We start from the raw sequence: 19608 nt of genomic DNA on the forward strand, positions 1-19608 counted from the left end.
ATGTTATGCCATACACAACCCACATCCACTACGGAAATCTACCTTCTATGCCTTCAGTTCTATAACGAGGAATTACTTCCTGAATCTAGAGTCATTACTGTGTAGGGAGGAAGAGGCTGAGGGGAATTTCCATTAGGAAACGCACACGATGTATTTATTTATTTATTTATTTATTTGTTTGTTTATTATAATAAAGATAATTAGGGAATCTAAAGGTAGTACTGCCATAACGATGGACTTGTCAGGTGAAGAGTGCAATCTACAAAATCGTAGCTCTCTGTATGAGGCTCATTATTGTGATCTTTAGATATACTAAAAAAGAAGACAATCACAGATACTCTAATAAAATGGTTAGAATTTAAGAACCGCTGATCCACTGCGACGTGCTGCATAAATTAAACGTGCCAACAACCAATGTGCACACAACTCAGACTCGTCACGTCCACAGTTATCAAGGCATTTTACCCCAGCATGAAAGCGTTTTCTTATACACCGCACTGTGAATAGGGTTTCCATATTTGGATCTGCATGATGTAATATGTTTAGCTATTGCTGTTCTCCTCTCCGCGTGCATGCTAGAGGTTTGAAACCTCTCAATCTTTCGTCATTCTGACAGAAACAAAGTTGGTTTCACATTGACATAGATTTTATTAAATACTGACATTGAAAGTGCAATTTGATTGCTTCTCTGCAACTAAGCTGGCGGAAGTGGCTGTGTGGAGAGCACACAGGTTTCCTGGTAATGGTGCAGCTTGCTGGTTTGTGCTCACCTTGCGTTTTTCTCCTGTAAGGACAGATATATTTGACCAAAATGTAATGGCATTTTATTTTTATTGCAAATGCAATGGCATTTTATTTCCAGCATGTAGTGGTATTTTGCCAGCACTAATATGGCTTATATTACATGGCGACCGTAGTGGCCATGTAGTTATGGTTAAGTTGCTGTTATCATAGGAAGAGCACTTTTTGGGCGGCTTATAAATTCGCTCCCCCTGGACGAATCCTCACCAAACTTTGCAAATAAGTATATGGCCCACTCTAAATTTTTTGCAAAGTTTGGTGAGGTTTGATCCAGGGGGGGCAAAGTTATTGGGGGGTCCCAAAACTTATTTTTTTCCCATAGACATAATGGGAAAAACATTTGCTCACGCCTACAGCCCAAACCGCTGGACGGATTTACACCAAATTGGCGGCAGGAGCGGCGGCTTGGTCCCGAAAGCGTGCTTTTTTTATTTGGTGTAAATCCGTCCAGTAGTTTTTTTTTTAAATGACAAAAATGTAAGTGAAAAAAATTAGTGATATCTATGCCCGCTTAGTGGACACACTTCCCTGTTCGCTCCGCAGACAGGACCGGGATTGGGCAAGCGGCTTGAATGATGTCCGCGGAGATGTGATGTGCTCTCCCATTGGCTGCGGTGAAGCGTGCAGTGCGCCGTATTTTCAGAGACGCACGCCATCTTTGTTTAATCTTTGCATCGAGAGGCAACAGAGACCCTGCATAAAACCCGTCCCGGGCTGCTGCAGACTGCCAGGAGACACGCCATCGCCACACGGTGGCCTGCGGAGGGCCGGGGAGCGGGATCTGTCACCTGCACAGTAAGATACCAGCAGCCTTGCATATTAACAGCAGGACGGACCCAGAGGGAGAGGGACGCCAGGCACCGGCACCAACCATCAACCGCTCAGGTGAAAGTGGTGTAAGGTGTCTGAGGAGCTTGCATGGTGGAGGGTCCCGTGTCTCCCTCCTGTTCCCCCCCACCCCCGCTCATGCCCCATGTCTCCCTCCTGTTCCCCCCACACCCTGCTCATGCTCCGTGTCTCCCTCCCGTTCCCCCCCACCCCCGCTCATGCCCTGTGACTCTCCTGTTCCCCCATCCGCCGCTCATGCCCTGTGTCTTCCTCCCGTTCACCCCACCCCCCATTCATGCCCCGTGTCTCTCTCCTATTCCCCCCCACCCCCCGCTCATGCCCCGTGTCTTCCTCCCATTCCCCCCACCCCCTGCCCTGTGTCTACCTCTTGTTCCCCCCACCCCCTGCTCATGCCCCGTGTCTACCTCTTGTTACCCCACCCCCAGCTCATGCCCCATGTCTACCTCTTGTTCCCCCCACCCCCCGCTCATGCCCTGTGTCTTCCTCCCGTGCCCCACACCCCCTGCTCATGCCCCATGTCTCCCTCCCGTTCCCCCCACCCCCCACTCATGCCCCGTGTCTCCCTCCTATTCTCCCCACCCCACTCATGCCCAGTGTCTTCCTCCCGTTCCCCCCACCCCCCGCTCATGCCCTGTGTCTCTCTCCTGTTCCCCCCACCCCCTGCTTATGCCCCGTGCCTTCCTCCCATTCCGCCACCCCCCACGCATGCCCTGTGTCTCTCCCCTGTTTCCCCCACACCCCGCTCATGCCCTGTGTCTTCCTCCCATTCCCCCTCACCCCCTGCTCATGCCTCGTGTCTACCTCTTGCTCCCCCCACCCCTGCTCATGCCCTGTCCCTCCCTCCTGTTCCCCTCACCCCCTGCTCATGTCCAGTGTCTACCTCTTGTTCCCCCCACCCTCCGCTCATGCCCGTGTCTCCCTCCTGTTCCCCCCACCCTGCTCATGCCCCGTGTCTCCCTCCCGTTACCACCACCCCTTGCTCATGCCCCATGTCTCCCTCCCGTTCCCCCAACACCTGCTCATGCCCTGTGTCTACTTCTTGTTCCCCCCACCCCCTCCTCAAGCCCCGTGTCTACTTCTTGTTCCCCCACCCCCAGCTCATGCCCCATGTCTCCCTCCTGTTCCCCCCACCCCCGATCATGCGCTGTGTTTACCTCCTGTTACCCCACACCCTCCGCTCATGCCCCGTGTCTCCCTCCTGTTCCCCCCACCCGCTCATGCCCCGTGTCTCCGTCCCCTTACCACCACCCCTTGCTCATGCCCATGTCTCCCTCCCGTTCACCCACCCCCCGCTCATGCCCCGTGTCTTCTCCCATTCTCCCCACCCCCTGCTCATGCCCTGTGTCTACCTCTTGTTCCCCCACCACCTGCTCATGCCCCGTGTCTACCTCTTGTTCCCCCACCCCCAGCTCATGCCCCATGTCTCCCTCCTGTTCCCCCCACCCCCGATCATGCGCTGTGTCTACCTCCTGTTACCCCACACCCTCTCAAGACCCGTGTCTCTCTCCTGTTCCCCCCACCCCCCGCTCATGCCCTGTGTCTTCCTCCCATTCCCCCCACCCCCGCTCATGCCCCATGTCTCTCTCCTGTTCCCCCCACACCCTGCTCATGCTCCGTGTCTCCCTCCCGTTCCCCCCCACCCCCGCTCATGCCCTGTGACTCTCCTGTTCCCCCATCCGCCGCTCATGCCCTGTGTCTTCCTCCCGTTCACCCCACCCCCCATTCATGCCCCGTGTCTCTCTCCTATTCCCCCCCACCCCCCGCTCATGCCCCGTGTCTTCCTCCCATTCCCCCCACCCCCTGCTCATGCCCTGTGTCTACCTCTTGTTCCCCCCACCCCCTGCTCATGCCCCGTGTCTACCTCTTGTTACCCCACCCCCAGCTCATGCCCCATGTCTACCTCTTGTTCCCCCCACCCCCCGCTCATGCCCTGTGTCTTCCTCCCGTGCCCCACACCCCCTGCTCATGCCCCATGTCTCCCTCCCGTTCCCCCCACCCCCCACTCATGCCCCGTGTCTCCCTCCTATTCTCCCCACCCCACTCATGCCCAGTGTCTTCCTCCCGTTCCCCCCACCCCCCGCTCATGCCCTGTGTCTCTCTCCTGTTCCCCCCACCCCCTGCTTATGCCCCGTGCCTTCCTCCCATTCCGCCACCCCCCACGCATGCCCTGTGTCTCTCCCCTGTTTCCCCCACACCCCGCTCATGCCCTGTGTCTTCCTCCCATTCCCCCTCACCCCCTGCTCATGCCTCGTGTCTACCTCTTGCTCCCCCCACCCCTGCTCATGCCCTGTCCCTCCCTCCTGTTCCCCTCACCCCCTGCTCATGCCCAGTGTCTACCTCTTGTTCCCCCCACCCTCCGCTCATGCCCGTGTCTCCCTCCTGTTCCCCCCACCCTGCTCATGCCCCGTGTCTCCCTCCCGTTACCACCACCCCTTGCTCATGCCCCATGTCTCCCTCCCGTTCCCCCAACACCTGCTCATGCCCTGTGTCTACCTCTTGTTCCCCCCACCCCCTGCTCAAGCCCCGTGTCTACTTCTTGTTCCCCCACCCCCAGCTCATGCCCCATGTCTCCCTCCTGTTCCCCCCACCCCCGATCATGCGCTGTGTTTACCTCCTGTTACCCCACACCCTCCGCTCATGCCCCGTGTCTCCCTCCTGTTCCCCCCACCCGCTCATGCCCCGTGTCTCCGTCCCCTTACCACCACCCCTTGCTCATGCCCATGTCTCCCTCCCGTTCCCCCACCCCCCGCTCATGCCCCGTGTCTTCTCCCATTCCCCCCACCCCCTGCTCATGCCCTGTGTCTACCTCTTGTTCCCCCACCACCTGCTCATGCCCCGTGTCTACCTCTTGTTCCCCCACCCCCAGCTCATGCCCCATGTCTCCCTCCTGTTCCCCCCACCCCCGATCATGCGCTGTGTCTACCTCCTGTTACCCCACACCCTCTCAAGACCCGTGTCTCTCTCCTGTTCCCCCCACCCCCCGCTCATGCCCTGTGTCTTCCTCCCGTTCCCCCCACCCCCGCTCATGCCCCATGTCTCTCTCCTGTTCCCCCCATCCCCCACTCATGCCCCGTGTCTCCCTACTGTTCCTCCCACCCTTGCTCATGCCCGGTGTCTCCCTCCTGTTCCCCCCACACTCTGCTCATGCCCTGTGTCTCCCTCCTGTTCCTCCCCAAACCCGCTCATGCCCTGTGTCTCCCTCCTGTTCCCCCCACCCCCGCTCATGCCCTGTGTCTACCTCCTGTTCCCCCCACCCCCCGCTCATGCCCCTGTCTCCCTCCTGTTCCCCCCACCCCCCACTCATGCCCCGTGTCTCCCTCCCGTTCCCTCCCACCCCCTGTTCATGCCCCATGTCTTCCTCCTGTTCCCCCACCCCCCGCTCATGCCTCATGTCTCCCCCTGTTCCCCTCCCCCCGCTCATGCCCCGTGTCTCACTCCTGTTCCCCCACACCCCGCTCATGCCCCGTGTCTCCCTCCCGTTCCCCCCACCACCTGCTCATGACCCGTGTCTCCCTCCTGTTCCCCCACTCCCTGCTCATGCCCCGTGTCTTCCTCCTGTTCCCGCACCCCCCGCTCATGCCCTGTGTCTCCTTCCTGTTCCCCCCACCCCCCGCTCATGCCCTATGTCTCCCTCCTGTTCCCCCCACCCCCGCTCATGCCCTGTGTCTACCTCCTGTTCCCCCCACCCCCTGCTCATGCCCCTGTCTCCCTCCTGTTACCCCCCACCCCCCGCTCATGCCCTGTGTCTCCCTCCTGTTCCCCTCACCCCCCGCTCATGCCCCGAGTTTCCCTCCTGTTCCCCCCACCCCCGCTCATGCCCTGTGTCTACCTCCTGTTCCCCCCACCCCCCGCTCATGCCCCTGTCTCCCTCCTGTTCCCCCCACCCCGCACTCATGCCCCATGTCTCCCTCCCGTTCCCTCCCACCACCCGCTCATGACCCGTGTCTCCCTCCTGTCCCCCCACCACCTGTTCATGCCCCGTGTCTCCCTCCCATTCCCCCACCCCCTGCTCATGCCCCGTGTCTCCCTCCTGTTCCCTCCACCCCCCACTCATGCCCTGTGTTTCCCTCCTGTTCCCCCCACCCCCGCTCATGCCCTGTGTCTACCTCCTGTTCCCCCCCACCCCCCGCTCATGCCCCTGTCTCCCTCCTGTTCCCCCCACCCCCCACTCATGCCCCATGTCTCCCTCCCGTTCCCTCCCACCCCCCGCTCATGACCCGTGTCTCCCTCCTGTCCCCCCACCCCCTGTTCATGCCCCATGTCTTCCTCCTGTTCCCCCACCCCCCGCTCATGCCCCGTGTCTCCCTCCTGTTCCCCTCACCCCCCGCTCATGCCCCGTGTCTCACTCCTGTTCCCCCCACCCCCCGCTCATGCCTCGTGTCTCCCTCCCATTCCCCCCACCCCCTGCTCATGACCCATGTCTCCCTCCTGTTCCCCCCCACCCCCTGCTCATCCCCCGTGTCTTCCTCCTGTTCCCGCACCCCCCGCTCATGCCCTGTGTCTCCTTCCTGTTCCCCCCACCCCCCGCTCATGCCCCGTGTCTCCCTCCAATTCCCCCCACCCACCGCTCATGCCCCATGTCTCCCTCCTGTTCCTCCCACCCCCGCTCATGCCCCGTGTCTCCCTTCTATTACCCCCACCCCCCGCTCATGCCCCGTGTCTCCCTCCTGTTCCCCCCACCCCCCGCTCATGCCCCGAGTTTCCCTCCTGTTCCCCCCACCCCCCGCTCATGCCCTGTGGCTGCCTCCTGTTCCCCCACCCCCTCTCTTGCCCCATGTCTCCCTCCTGTTTCCCCCAGCCCCCGCTCATGCCCTGTGTCTCTCCTGTTCCCCCCACCCCCCGCTCATGCCCCGTGTCTCCCTCCCATTCCCCCCATCCCCCGCTCATGCCCCATGTCTCCCTCCCACCCCCGCTCATGCCCCGTGTCTCCCTTCTGTTCCCCCCACCCCCCGCTCATGCCCCGAGTTTCCCTCCTGTTCCCCCCACCCCCGCTCATGCCCTGTGGCTGCCTCCTGTTCCCCCACCCCCTCTCTTGCCCCATGTCTCCCTCCTGTTCCCCCCCACCCCCGCTCATGCCCCGTGTCTCCCTCCTATTCCCCTCCTCTCATGGCCCTTGTCTCCCTACTGTTCCCCCCAGCCCCCTCTCATGCCCCGTGTCTTCCTCCTGTTCTCCCACCCCCCGCTCATGCCCCGTGTCTCCTTCCTGTTCCCCCACCCCCTGCTCATGCCCCCTGTCTCCCTCCCGTTCCCCCTACCCCCCACTCATGCCCCGTGTCTACCTCTTGTTCCCTCCACCCCCGCTCATGCCCCGTGTCTCCCTCCTGTTCCCCCCACCCCCCACTCATGCCCCATGTTTCCCTCCTGTTCCCCCCACCCCGCTCATGCCCTGTGTCTACCTCCTGTTCACCCTACCCCATGCTCATGCCCCGTTTCTCCCTCCTGTTCCCCCACCCCCTGCTCATGCCCCGTGTCTCCCTCCCGTTCGCCCCACCCCCCGCTCATGACCCATGTCTCCCTCCTGTCCCCCCACCCCCTGCTCATGCCCTGTGTCTTCCTCCTGTTCCCCCACCCCCCGCTCATGCCCCGTGTCTCCTTCCTGTTCCCCCCACCCCCTGCTCATGCCCCCTGTCTCCCTCCCGTTTCCCCTACCCCCCACTCATGCCCTGTGTCTACCTCTTGTTCCCTCCACCCCCGCTCATGCCCCGTGTCTCCCTCCTGTTCCCCCCACACCCCAATCATGCCCCATGTTTCCCTCCTGTTCCCCCCACCCCGCTCATGCCCTGTGTCTACCTCCTGTTCACCCTACCCCATGCTCATGCCCCGTTTCTCCCTCCTGTTCCCCCCACCCCCTGCTCATGCCCCGTGTCTCCCTCCCATTCGCCCCACCCCCGGCTCATGACCCATGTCTCCCTCCTGTCCCCCCACCCCCTGCTCATGCCCTGTGTCTTCCTCCTGTTCCCCCACCCCCCGCTCATGCCCCGTGTCTCCCTCCTGTTCCCCCCACCCCCGCTCATGCCCCATGTCTCCCTCCTGTTCCCCTCACCCCCCGCTCATGCCACGTGTCTCCCTCCTGTTCCCCACACCCCCGCTCATGCCCCCTGTCTCCCTCCCGTTCCCTCCACCCCGTGCTCATGCCCCATGTCTCTCTCCTGTTCCCCCCCACCCCCACTCATGCCCCGTGTCTCCCTACTGTTCCTCCCACCCCTGCTCATGCCCCGTGTCTCCCTCCTGTTCCCCCCACACCCCGCTCATGCCCCGTGTTTCTCTCCTATTCCTCCCATCCCCGCTCATGCCCCGTGTCTCCCTACTGTTCCCCCCACCCCCGTTCATGCCCTGTATCTCCCTACTGTTCCCTCCACCCCCGCTCATGCACCGTGTCTCTCCTGTTCCCCCGCTCATGCCCCGTGTCTCCCTCCTGTTCCCCCCACCCCCACTCATGCCCCGTGTCCCCCTCCTGTTACCCTCACCCCCGCTCATGCCCCGTGTCTCCCTCCCATTCCCCCCACCCCCTGCTCGTGCCCCGTGTCTCCCTCCTGTTCCTCCCCACCCCTGCTCATGCCCTGTGTCTCCCTACTGTTGCCCCCACCCCCAGCTCATGCCCCATGTCTTCCTCCTGTTCCCCCACCCCATGCTCATGCCCCGTGCCTCCCTCCTGTTCCTCCCCACCCCTGCTCATGCCCTGTGTCTCCCTACTGTTGCCCCCACCCCCAGCTCATGCCCCATGTCTTCCTCCTGTTCCCCCACCCCCTGCTCATGCCCCGTGCCTCCCTCCCATTACCCCCCACCCCCCGCTCATGTCCCGTGTCTCCCTCCTGTTCCCTCCACTCCGCTCATGCCCTGTGTTTCCCTCCTGTTCCCCCCACCCCCACTCATGTCCTGTGTCTACCTCCTGTTCCCCCACCCCCCGCTCATGCCCCATGTCTCCCTCCTGTTCCCCCACCCCCCGCTCATGCCCCCGTGTCTCCTGTCCCCCCACCCCTCGCTCATGCCCTGTGTCTCCCTCTTGTTCAGCCCCACCCCCCGCTCATGACCCGTGTCTCCCTCCTGTTCCCCTCCTCTCATGCCCCTTGTCTCCCTACTGTTCCCCCACCCCCTCTCATGCCCTGTGTCCTCCTCCCGTTCCCCCACCCCCAGCTCATACCCCGTGTCTCCTTCCTGTTCCCCCCACCCCCTGCTCATGCCCCGTGTCTACCTCCTGTTCCCCCCACTCCCCGCTCATGCCCCGTGTCTCCCTCCTGTTCCCCGCACCCCCACTCATGCGCCATGTCTCTCTCCTGTTCCCCCCACCCCCTGCTCATCCCCCGTGTCTTCCTCTTGTCCCCCCTCCTATGATGCCCCTTGTTGACCTCTTCTTCCCCCCACCCCCCGCTGATGCCTCGTGTCTTCCTTCTGTTGCCCCCACCCCATGCACATGCCCCGTGTCTTCCTCCTATTCCCCCCGCTCAAGCCCCGTGTCTTCCTCTTGTAGGGATTAAAACCCACTTACTACATAATTGCATTATTATAGACAAAACACAAACAGACAACAACACATACGAATATATGAGTATATACAAGGACTTTGAAGTAAGGAAAAAAACAGCAGTAGTAGCAGAACGTGTTCATATTTTAACTGATTATGTTTATGCAGAAAAATGATTGCTCTATTTCAAAGGTGCCCCTTACCCAATGCATATGTATCACATGATTTGACTGGCCCCTAAGGGAATTACTGTAAGAACATACTTGAAGGATGTCTACAAATAGAGTACCTTTTCAATTTTTAATTCCTCACTGTTACTGAAGGAAACCATGTGGCCAAGATATCGCAATAAAGGAAAAAAGGGGAGCCAGACATGTGATGTCATCAGTCATGTCATCAATGACATTTTTGATGTCATCTTTGATGTCCTGGATGTTAGTCTTAGCAATGCACGGTGGTGACGCGAGTTATGGTTGCTTAGCTTACCATAATTGGCGAATTTCTGGGGTTTTTCGGGTTTACTTGGAACCATAACGTCCCTTTAACAATGTTTTTTTACTGAATTTCATAGGTTTTTATTAGTGCAACTTTACCATAACGTCCCTTTAACAAAGTTTTTCCATTGAATATATATATATAAATATATATATATATATATATATATTGTTTTTATTTAGCCAGTATGACATGTAAAGTTGCAAAGTACATAATTTACAACACAGCCAAGCCCAACTTGAAACTACAGAGAGAGAAGCACGCATAGAAAAGCTTAGTGCTGCCCGATCAAATAATAAAGTGCACCATTTTTCTTCCGGATGCCTCATGCATGGAAACTACATTAGAATATACATAACTGACTAACTTAATTAATATTACTAAAATAATAACTCTAACTGTTCTAACACTAAAATTCAGCATTCTATGCAAAATGAGGTGAAAATGCATGTTTTGGTGGCACTGTTGTAATTCGTTTTTAAATGCACACTGGCTTTTTTTTTCTTCTTTTTCTTCTGTGTTAGCTTGTGGAGAGCAGAGGGAAGAGGCAGAAGGAAACCAAAGAGATACAATTATTCTGTTCTGAAACTTTCATTGTTTGGAACATGAGGGTTGATACAGTATGAATTCTTGTTGACCTGATTGGGGGTGAATTATAGGCAGAAAAGCCACGTAAATAAAGTGGGAAGGCTCCGAGTTTTGCTAATCGAAAAACTTGTGGAGAGGAGTTAGTGGAGACTGGACTGTGAAGACAGTCAGATTTCCAAGGGGTTACGGAGCGCTGGCTGGGAGAGTTATCTCAATGTGCTCCACACACAAGTTACAGAAGAATTTCGTGCTGACTGGGACTGCCTGTGCGAGTGGAGCAAGGTCGTGCCAAGTGAGGATCTTTTGAACGTCGTGTGTTTGATTCCAATTTTATCATAGTGTAGAAAGGTTAGAAAATCACTGCACATTATTTTTGTCAATTTCAGAACCTGGGGGCATTAATCCACGTTGCAAATAGACCTGCATGTTCGGTTTTGCTTTCTTTTGTATTCCAGAGACTGCTGTAAATAACCATGGTAAGATTTGATGACATGTATATGTAATTCAATATAATGAGTACCTATGAAAACAAATGTAGGTTTGTGTCATTCATGCTTCTATGAATTATTTCAATAGACAAGGTCTAAAGGGGAGGCTCACATTAGTGCAGTAGTGCATTTGCCAATTTACCAATACGAGTCAAGTAACTGATAAGCAACGGTTTGTGTCTGAGCGTGTGCCTTCCCTGCATGCTGATTGGAAGGAATCTGATATAATATATAGATTACTGGACATCCATGAGCCAGTAATACCTAAGGGAAAATCGATTACTGGATGTAGATAAGCCAGTGATACCAGCCACAAACTGTAGATGGCGCTCTGAATAAAATTATTGGGTTATAACAGTGCATAGGTACAAGGCTCTCTATAGACCACTGGGAGGTATTCTAATAGAAAGGAAGGTTTTGTTTTATGATGGGGTTATAATATAAGGAAGACAACCATGCTCATCACTAAATACCAGAAAATAATATACCAATAAAATTACCACCAATATAAGCTAACAAGGTATGTTCACTAAAATAATATGAGGCCAAACCCAATCTAAATGCAAGACTACATTATCACCAAATTACCGCCAATATTTTTACAGTAAGAAAATACTGCCAAACCTCACATTTACCCCAATAAGAAAAAATATCTTACAGATAAAAAAAAATAAAAAAAAAAAAATATATATATATATATATTACATGGCCTCACTAGTGGCCATGTAGTTATGGTTAAGTTGCTGTTTCCATAGGAAGAGCACTTTTTGGGCGGCTTATAACTTGGCTCCCCCTGGATGAATCCTTACCAAAGTTTGCAAATAAAAGTAGATGGGCCACTCTGAATTTTTCCCCAAGGATTGGTAAGGAATCGTCCATGGGGGGCAAAGTTATAGGGGGGGTCCCAAAACTTCTTTTTTTCCCCTAAACTAAATGGGGCAAAAACTTTGCGCACGACTACAGGGGAAACCACTGGACAGATTGTCATCAATTTTGCGGCAGGGGCTTGTTCCCCAAAGCGTGCTTTTGTAAATTTTGTGAGAAATCATACTGTACTTTCCTTTAAAACGATCAAAAAGTAGCAGTCTAAAAATTAGTTATATCTATGTCAGCTCCGCAGTCCCACTTCCCTGTTCGCTCAGTGGAGCAGATTTCTATTGGCTAATCTATGGCATGCTGTACATAAAGATGTAGCGCTTTCACCGATTGGCTCTGCCTCAGCGTCAAGTGCATCGCATTCTTTTGATACGGCCACCATGGTCATTTAGTTTTTGTGTTGAACGCCGAAATTCCTGCAAACATACCTTCATGAAACACTGTGTCGAAAGGTAAGCATTAGTTATATGTGGTAGTACAAAGTGAAACAGTGCTTTATTCTTGTTACCAATATCATCCCGTACATTGAAACTTGGTAGGCAACATACGGCAAGCCATTAATGCGTCTATGTAAGAAGCCACCACCAAAAGTAGTGCGGTTAGACTGGCGTCCTATGTTTTGGAATCTGAGGCAGCCACCTGCACGGATTTGTCAACAGAGCGCGTTTGCATTGCACGTGGTCGGGAGTAATGGTTCTCATTATTGACTGCTGATATGTTGTTGCAAAATGAGAATGTATTTGTGTTTGGAGTGATGGTCAGTTCATTTCATTTCATTTTTTCAGTAGGCGCTCAGTATGGGTAAATTTTTTTTCGACCTTGACGTACACGGAACCGAGACAGAAAGAATGTAGGGAGTCACAGTTTATGAAACATTCCCTTTGATAAGTTATGCTTCAAAAAAGGTTTGTGAAGCTCATGATATATCAGGTACCGAGGACGTCTTACTGCAAACAACTACTGTGTGATTGCAGAGGCCGAAATGGAGCCGGTGCACATAATGTAAGCTTGTTTTTCAGGCCTTTACACTAAACTGCCATTATTTACTTAGTGTGAAAAAAAAAATATTACTAGTAATGCATTTGGAAATTTGGAATTTTGTGTGCCGTTGACGTTTCATATTGTACATTGCTGTTACTACTAATGCATTTGGAAGTTTGTGTGGCGCTGAAATTTCAGATTGCACATTACAGCCATCTGTACGATGTCACTAAAATTTCCGCTATGACCTACGAAATTTATGTGGCACTGGTACTTTTTTACCTAGCTTCTCTATTGCATATTGTCGCCGTTTGTAGGGAGTCAGCATATTTCCCCATATAACATTCTTTATTTATAAAGATGCTATGTAGTACGCCTTACATTTCCACGAAGGCTTCATATTGATAGATCTTTTTTGTCATTTTCCTCTCAGCTACTTCATTCCGTATTGCCAGCGTCCGAGTGATGGGTTTTTCAATCGTCAATTGCAGCTACTCATCACCGGTTGTATGTGCGTCATCAATGAATGGGATGACCGCATCGGACCTCTATGTCCCTACGCAGTTGTAGCAGTAAGAAGCAACATACCATCCTTTATGGTGTCATAGTTCACTGCCATTCACGTCGCCTGGTAAATCACTGTGACAGGAATACGCCTACTGTGTCAACAACGCGTAATTTATGTGTGGTTACCCAACAATGTCACCATTGCCACTAACATTATACTATGTGATGGACTACATCGCAGCGATTGATGGCATCTTGGCAATGAATGTGAGAGGAAACCGACTACTGTGTCGCCACTGCACACTGTGTGCGTTATAAAAACTGTGGCGCCAACGCATGGTGACTGTGTGGGAATACATCAACGTGACCGTCAAAATTAACATTTTCATTGTGCGGCGGAGACACAAACATCACATTTCTTTGCAACTGAGAAAAGGGTGATGATTTAGCACTGTGCATTGTGAAATAAAAGTACAGTACTACTTTTTACATGTGAGTGTGTTTTTTATTCATTTCATGTTGCCCATCACAATCTGCCATGGTACGTTGCAGGTTGTAGTATGTTCTTTATTAGGTGCCGTATCACAGTGCGTAAGCCTTTAACAAAGCATTTGTTTACTCTGCAAAGGTACGTTATCCAGAACGCTATTGCACACCACTTGCTTTGCCAACGTCAAGCTCAAGCCCATCTATTATGCTTTCGTGCCATGAGGGTAATTTCTGTTACCCAGCTGCCCCAATTACAAATATTACTTTTGCATGAAGGCGCTATGTTGTCAGATTTGGTATCTTTCTAAAAGTGGAAAAATGAGATCAGGTGCACTGAAAGTGTTTGCTGTACAGAAACGTTTCAAAAGCAATGCTTCATTATACCTTCGCACTACACATCTCTTCACCCCTTTTACCTTGTGGCAGTAATACAAAAATGTGTGCACTGATCAGTGGTAAGGGTGTTGTTTGCCATCTTTCTGCCATTAGTGCACTTCATTTCTCTTCCCAGAGTTTGCTGTGATTTTGTCCAGACGTTAGACGACTACTCCTTTGACTTCTGTACGCACATTTTTGCCAAACATATTTATTGTATGTTCCACATATTTATGTAAAGTTCATTGTCCATGACCAAACGCCATTGTGTTTGCACATGTTGTACTGTTTTCATACTTTACAAGTGTCGTCATGCACATAACAAATCAATGGTAAGCCTTTCGTCTCTGAGCGGTAGCCTGTAGGTATGCTTACTGACCCCAATGTCGCGGAGGTAAATACTCCCATTTACTGGTTGGGACAAAACATTATATTGAAGTCGCCATGTCCACCTGGCACTGCCTTTCTGTTAAAGGTGTTGCTGATAACCACACATGTTGGAACAAATACAAATGTTGTTCACCCACTACGGTCCCACGTTTTCCTTTTTTACTTTCTGGCAGCTGTAATGGAAAGCGCAAAAAGACTTTCTATGGATGTCATCAATGATATTTGTGATGTCATCTTTGATGTCCTGGGTGTTAGTCTTAGCAATGCACGTAGATGGTGTGAGTTATGGTTGCTTAGCTTACTATAATGGGGGAATGTGCAGTGGTGTTTGGTTGCAATGTGAAGTATAACATTCCTTTAGTGAAATGTTTTCACTGAATGCACATATATATCTATGGCAGGGAAGGAAAAGAGAGTGGCTAAACAAGTGATGTCGTCATTGATGTCATCATTGACATTTGAGATGACATCTTTCATGGTCTGGGTGTTAGTGTTAGCAGTGCACAGGGGTGGTGGCAGGGTTAGGGGCTTATTTTACCAGTGGAGAGTGCTGATGGGAAAAATTGGTGCTTAGCCTACCATAACTGCTGAATTTCAGGGGGTTTTAGATTTTACTTGTAATCATAAAGTCCTTTTTACACATTTTTTGTACAGAATGGCATACGTTTTTAATAGGGCAACTTAACCATAATGTCACTTTAACAGAGTTTTTTTTGTAGTGAATATATATATATGTATATGCCAGCATGTAGTGGCAAAATACCACTACATGCTGGCAATAAAATGCCATCCCATTTGCAATAAAAAAAAAATGCCATTACATTTTCATAAAATATATCTGTCCTTACACTCACCTGTGCATCTTCGGGTCTGTTCTACTCTGCAGCCCTTTGCGCTTTCCAGTCGCTGATGCCCAGTGCTTTCTTGGAGGACTCTGCAGGATGCTTGGGGCACTTGAGAATTGCCAGTGGCTGCCACAGGGAACTTGGAGACATGGAGACCCAGGGAGGCCCACGGAATGGAGTTCTGCCTATACAGTGGTACTCAGAGGTTCAGGCAGGTGGCACGTCATATTGGATATGTATCTCAGATTGTGAGTTCAAATTATTTGGCTTGTGCCTCGGAGAAGGGAATATCTCTAAGGCTGTTTCCCCATTTGAACTTGTGTGCTTATATTTTGGTGGCACATTTTTAAGTGCAGTGTGTTTTTGAACATTCAATATGCTGTTTACAAGAGCGAATGTTCTCAAATTAACTACTGGCCACTCTGTCATTTCATTCCCCTCCTCTGTGTCTGAATCCCTTTCTCAGAGGGTGAAAAAGAGACCTGGGCAAGAAAATTCTAACTCTGGGATACTCTTAGAGGTATTTTGCTGTATTTTTGGTGAGTCTGTTTGGGTATTGGGGTATTTCATTGTATAGTGGTGAGCATAATTATAAGACTACCTGATATTTTTTTATATTGGGATCATGAGCAGTAAGCCAAAAACTGGACCTGGTGCACCCTAAATCACAATTTCATTATCATGTGGTATTTTATATACACTACCACTTTGGCTGCATCTCGGAACACACAGTGACCAGTTTTATTTTGTATGTTACCACGTGTGGTAAAGTGAAATACCACCTGTGTTAAAATGCAACTACCACCTGCTTCACAACAAAGTAGATAGGATAAATTGATTCTTTCTTCTATGCTTTATAACTTATAAAATGCGCAGACATGTGATGTACTAAGTTATCTTTGCATGACATTCCTTACAAATCAAAATGAAAATAAACAAAAAACAAACATTTCATCAGCAAAGTTCCCCCACGGTAAACAGTATTTTTCCAGAATAGACTCCAAACACTCTCTTGGGATAGATGGCCAGAGCACTCCTACACTGACCTTGAACTTATCACTGGTATTGGCAGCTCACAAACCTTCTGCCATAGCTGAAGCTTGTTGCCTGAACGAGGAAAAACATATGAAAAATAGCTGTCTACGTTTAAGAATGAGAGCGGCTGTATGTAAGACCTTTCAAAGACCTTTAAAATATAGTGAATGCTCTGCGCAGTACCTAATAATGAATTATCCATGTTTGTTAATGTAAATACAATCCTTCAGACTATAATTGACTGTACCATACACTTGTAAAAAGAAACATTAAGTCCCCTCGCACCTCAGTTTTCCTATAATCTCACCAAAAGTTACGCTCTCCTGTGCGCCCTCAGACTCCAGTCAGCTTTTTAGTAATCGCACGCAAATTCTCTTTATCTGCTTCTCTTCTCTGTCGGCAGGACAATCAGCGAAGCTCATTAGCCAGCCAGCCTGCCTGCGTGCAAATGCTGCATGCTTCTCTCCAGAGACAGCCAGAGAGCAAGAGAAAGTGTCTGAGTCCTCCCTACTGACTGACAGATTTTTTAAAATCCTCTGTCTGCCTCCTCCCCGTGAATGTATGTTTGTAAATAACATTAATATTGCCATTGAAAAAGAAGAATGTTATTAACTCCTGTTCTATGTGGCGGCATCACTGGCAGATGACTGCATCAGTCCAATCCTGTAAATCAATCCAAAGTCCATGTTTGTAAGTGTTCCACCCTCGCACAGATGAATTAAAATATGATACATGATACACTTACACTTAAGTGTAAGATACTCACATTTTTCTTCACTCAGTGGTTCACGTAAAATTGAAGTAGACCTCCACCCTATGCCAGTGTGGTTTCCTTTAGGGGTCACCATTCTCCCCCAGAACCCCTTCTTTTGTTTTAGTCCAGGGTTTTTCCCAGGGGCTCCAGTTCTGAGATGGTCTCCTCTGGATCCGGCTGCCTCCAGCTGTCTAAGCACTGCACCAAGTACACCAACTCATTGAATTTTCTCTTTCCTTTGCAGATTACCTGAAATAAAATTGTGTATTATGCATATAAATATACAACATAAATAACAGTCGGTGCTACCTTTTCTGGCCCTGCAAATAATACATGGGTTGATTATAAGAGATACATTAGGACACATCTGTTTACCGCTAGTTGTATAAAAATGCAGATTAGCATCATAAACTTCAATGTGGTATTTCCAGACAAACAGAAGAGACGAATGGATCATTGCCTATAGGCAATTCCCTATGTCATTGTACTCACACATCAACCTGGGATACATTGCAATCTAAATAAATGCCCCCTGGAAACCTGTCTGTATCTTTTTATTAGCTTGCACTAATATTCTAATTTCTAAACTCACCTGTTTCATCCCCAATTTGTCAGACTGATTTTAAAATCTATTCATAGTTAGCTACCTGTTTTATGTCTCCTTTTACCCTTCTTTTACACCTTAAATTGACATTTTTCATATTACTGATGTCCACTTACCTGCTGTGGTGAACCTCTTTGATATCCAATCGCTTCATTTTCAAGATACATTTACACATTTCACTCCATACTAGTTTCTCCAATTTGTTCTAACCTCAATTTGTGCTTCGGGTGGAATGGTTTAATTTGGTTAACATGTACAAATTGTTCCACAATTAACTCCACAGTTAATTCTTCCTCCTGGATGGTGTTTCTGTAGACTGCAGGTGAAACCTTATCCAAAATAAATGGCCCACGCCATGATGCGAGAACCTTTGCATTTTTGTGTTTACCTTTTCTGAAATCACACGTATATACCTTGTCGTCGACTTAATATTCCCTCACAGAGGTTTTCTTGTCATAGTATGATTTTTCACTATCAGCGGCTTCCTCCAAATTCTGCTGTGCAAACGCAAAAGCACGTTGCAGGTGCTTTCTCCGTTTTTCTACATATGTGTGGGTTGTGGTTGTATTTACTAGGACCTGTTCATTGGTTCTGAAAAAGCAGGTGTTGCGATAACACTATTTTTCTACCTGTAAAATTGTCATGTGAACTGAGATTTGTTGATTTAGATGGGGTTGACCTGTCTTTAACACTGAGGGAGTCATAGATCCCAACCGGATCCAGCCTCAGCTACAAATGTTTTCAATATTTCAAATATTGACCTATTCCAATGTTCCACACACCCAGAAGAAGAGGGCCGGTATGAAATGTGTGATTTTCTTTTCATCTTTGCCAGATGATTTGCCACATCTTTGTCATTACTGTAGTAGTAACGTGGCTTCCATGATCCGATTCTATTCTCTCAGGTAAACCAAACCTTGAAAAAATATGATTTACTAGCAAAGTGGCTGCCGTGTGCGCACTGCAATCTGGGACTGGGATATGTTCCACCCATTGGCACATCAAACAAATGACTGTTAACAAATATTTGTTTCCCTGTGCTGAAATTTGCAAAGCCCCGATAAAGTCTATTTGTAGGTCTGACCCTGGGATTGTCAGACCTATTTTCATTAATGGTGCCCTACATGTTGGGGAAGTCGACTGAAATTGTGCACACACTAGGCATTCCCTTGTATAAAGTTCGACATACTGGGACATGTGTGGCCAAAAGGGATAATCTTTTAAAATGTACAATGTTTTCTGGGAACCACTGTGACCCACATAGTGGTCATGATGTAACATCAATACCCGAAATGACAAAGGTACTACCCATTGAATTTGGCCCGATTCCTGAAATATTATTCCATCTTGTAAACAAATTCTCTTTTTGGTCTTTTAACTACACCCTCAGTTCTTCTTTCCCTTTGCAGTCCTCCTCTGTCAAAGGATTTTGCTCTGCATCTAGCAAGTGGCTATAAAATGGGCCTAAAATAGATCTGCTTTTTGTGTTCTTGATCAGGTGTATCAAAGCTCCACTGTGCCACAGGCTGATCAACTGTTTCCTGAGATGTTGAGTGTGTTATTGCATCCACCTGGATTTCCAAAAGAAGGTGCTCAATAGAAAACAATTCCCCCATCAGAGCTCCAATTTTGGTTAATTAATATGCCTTGTCATTTCCTTCTTTGTCATCGTTTGGTGTTTTCAAATGACCACACAATTTCCTCCAATGGATGATCAGGTCATTTTCTGAAGCAGGGTTGTCTATGGCTTGAATCATGTTGCCATGTTTAAGTGGTTTCTTATTATATGTGAGCAAGTCTCTCAATTTCCAGCCGGATAAATATTCTACAAAATTATTTTGTGCATACTATCTGTGACTAAAACTGTTTCTTTCATTTTATTTTCTACTGCTGTAGAAATTGCCTTTTCTATTCATGCCACCAGTTGTTTTTCAGACTCACCTTCCACTTGGTAAGCACATCCATATACATACACAGTTGGGAGGCCTTGTGTGGGGACTGCTCAAATTAATTTAAATGTGTTTCCAATTCTGTGTCTTCATGTGCACAGAAAATTATAACAAGGTGGG

The sequence above is a fragment of the Ambystoma mexicanum genome, chromosome 2q (genome assembly GCF_040938575.1).
Source record: "Ambystoma mexicanum isolate Mex_15411 chromosome 2q, UKY_AmexF1_1, whole genome shotgun sequence".
NCBI lineage: Eukaryota > Metazoa > Chordata > Amphibia > Caudata > Ambystomatidae > Ambystoma > Ambystoma mexicanum.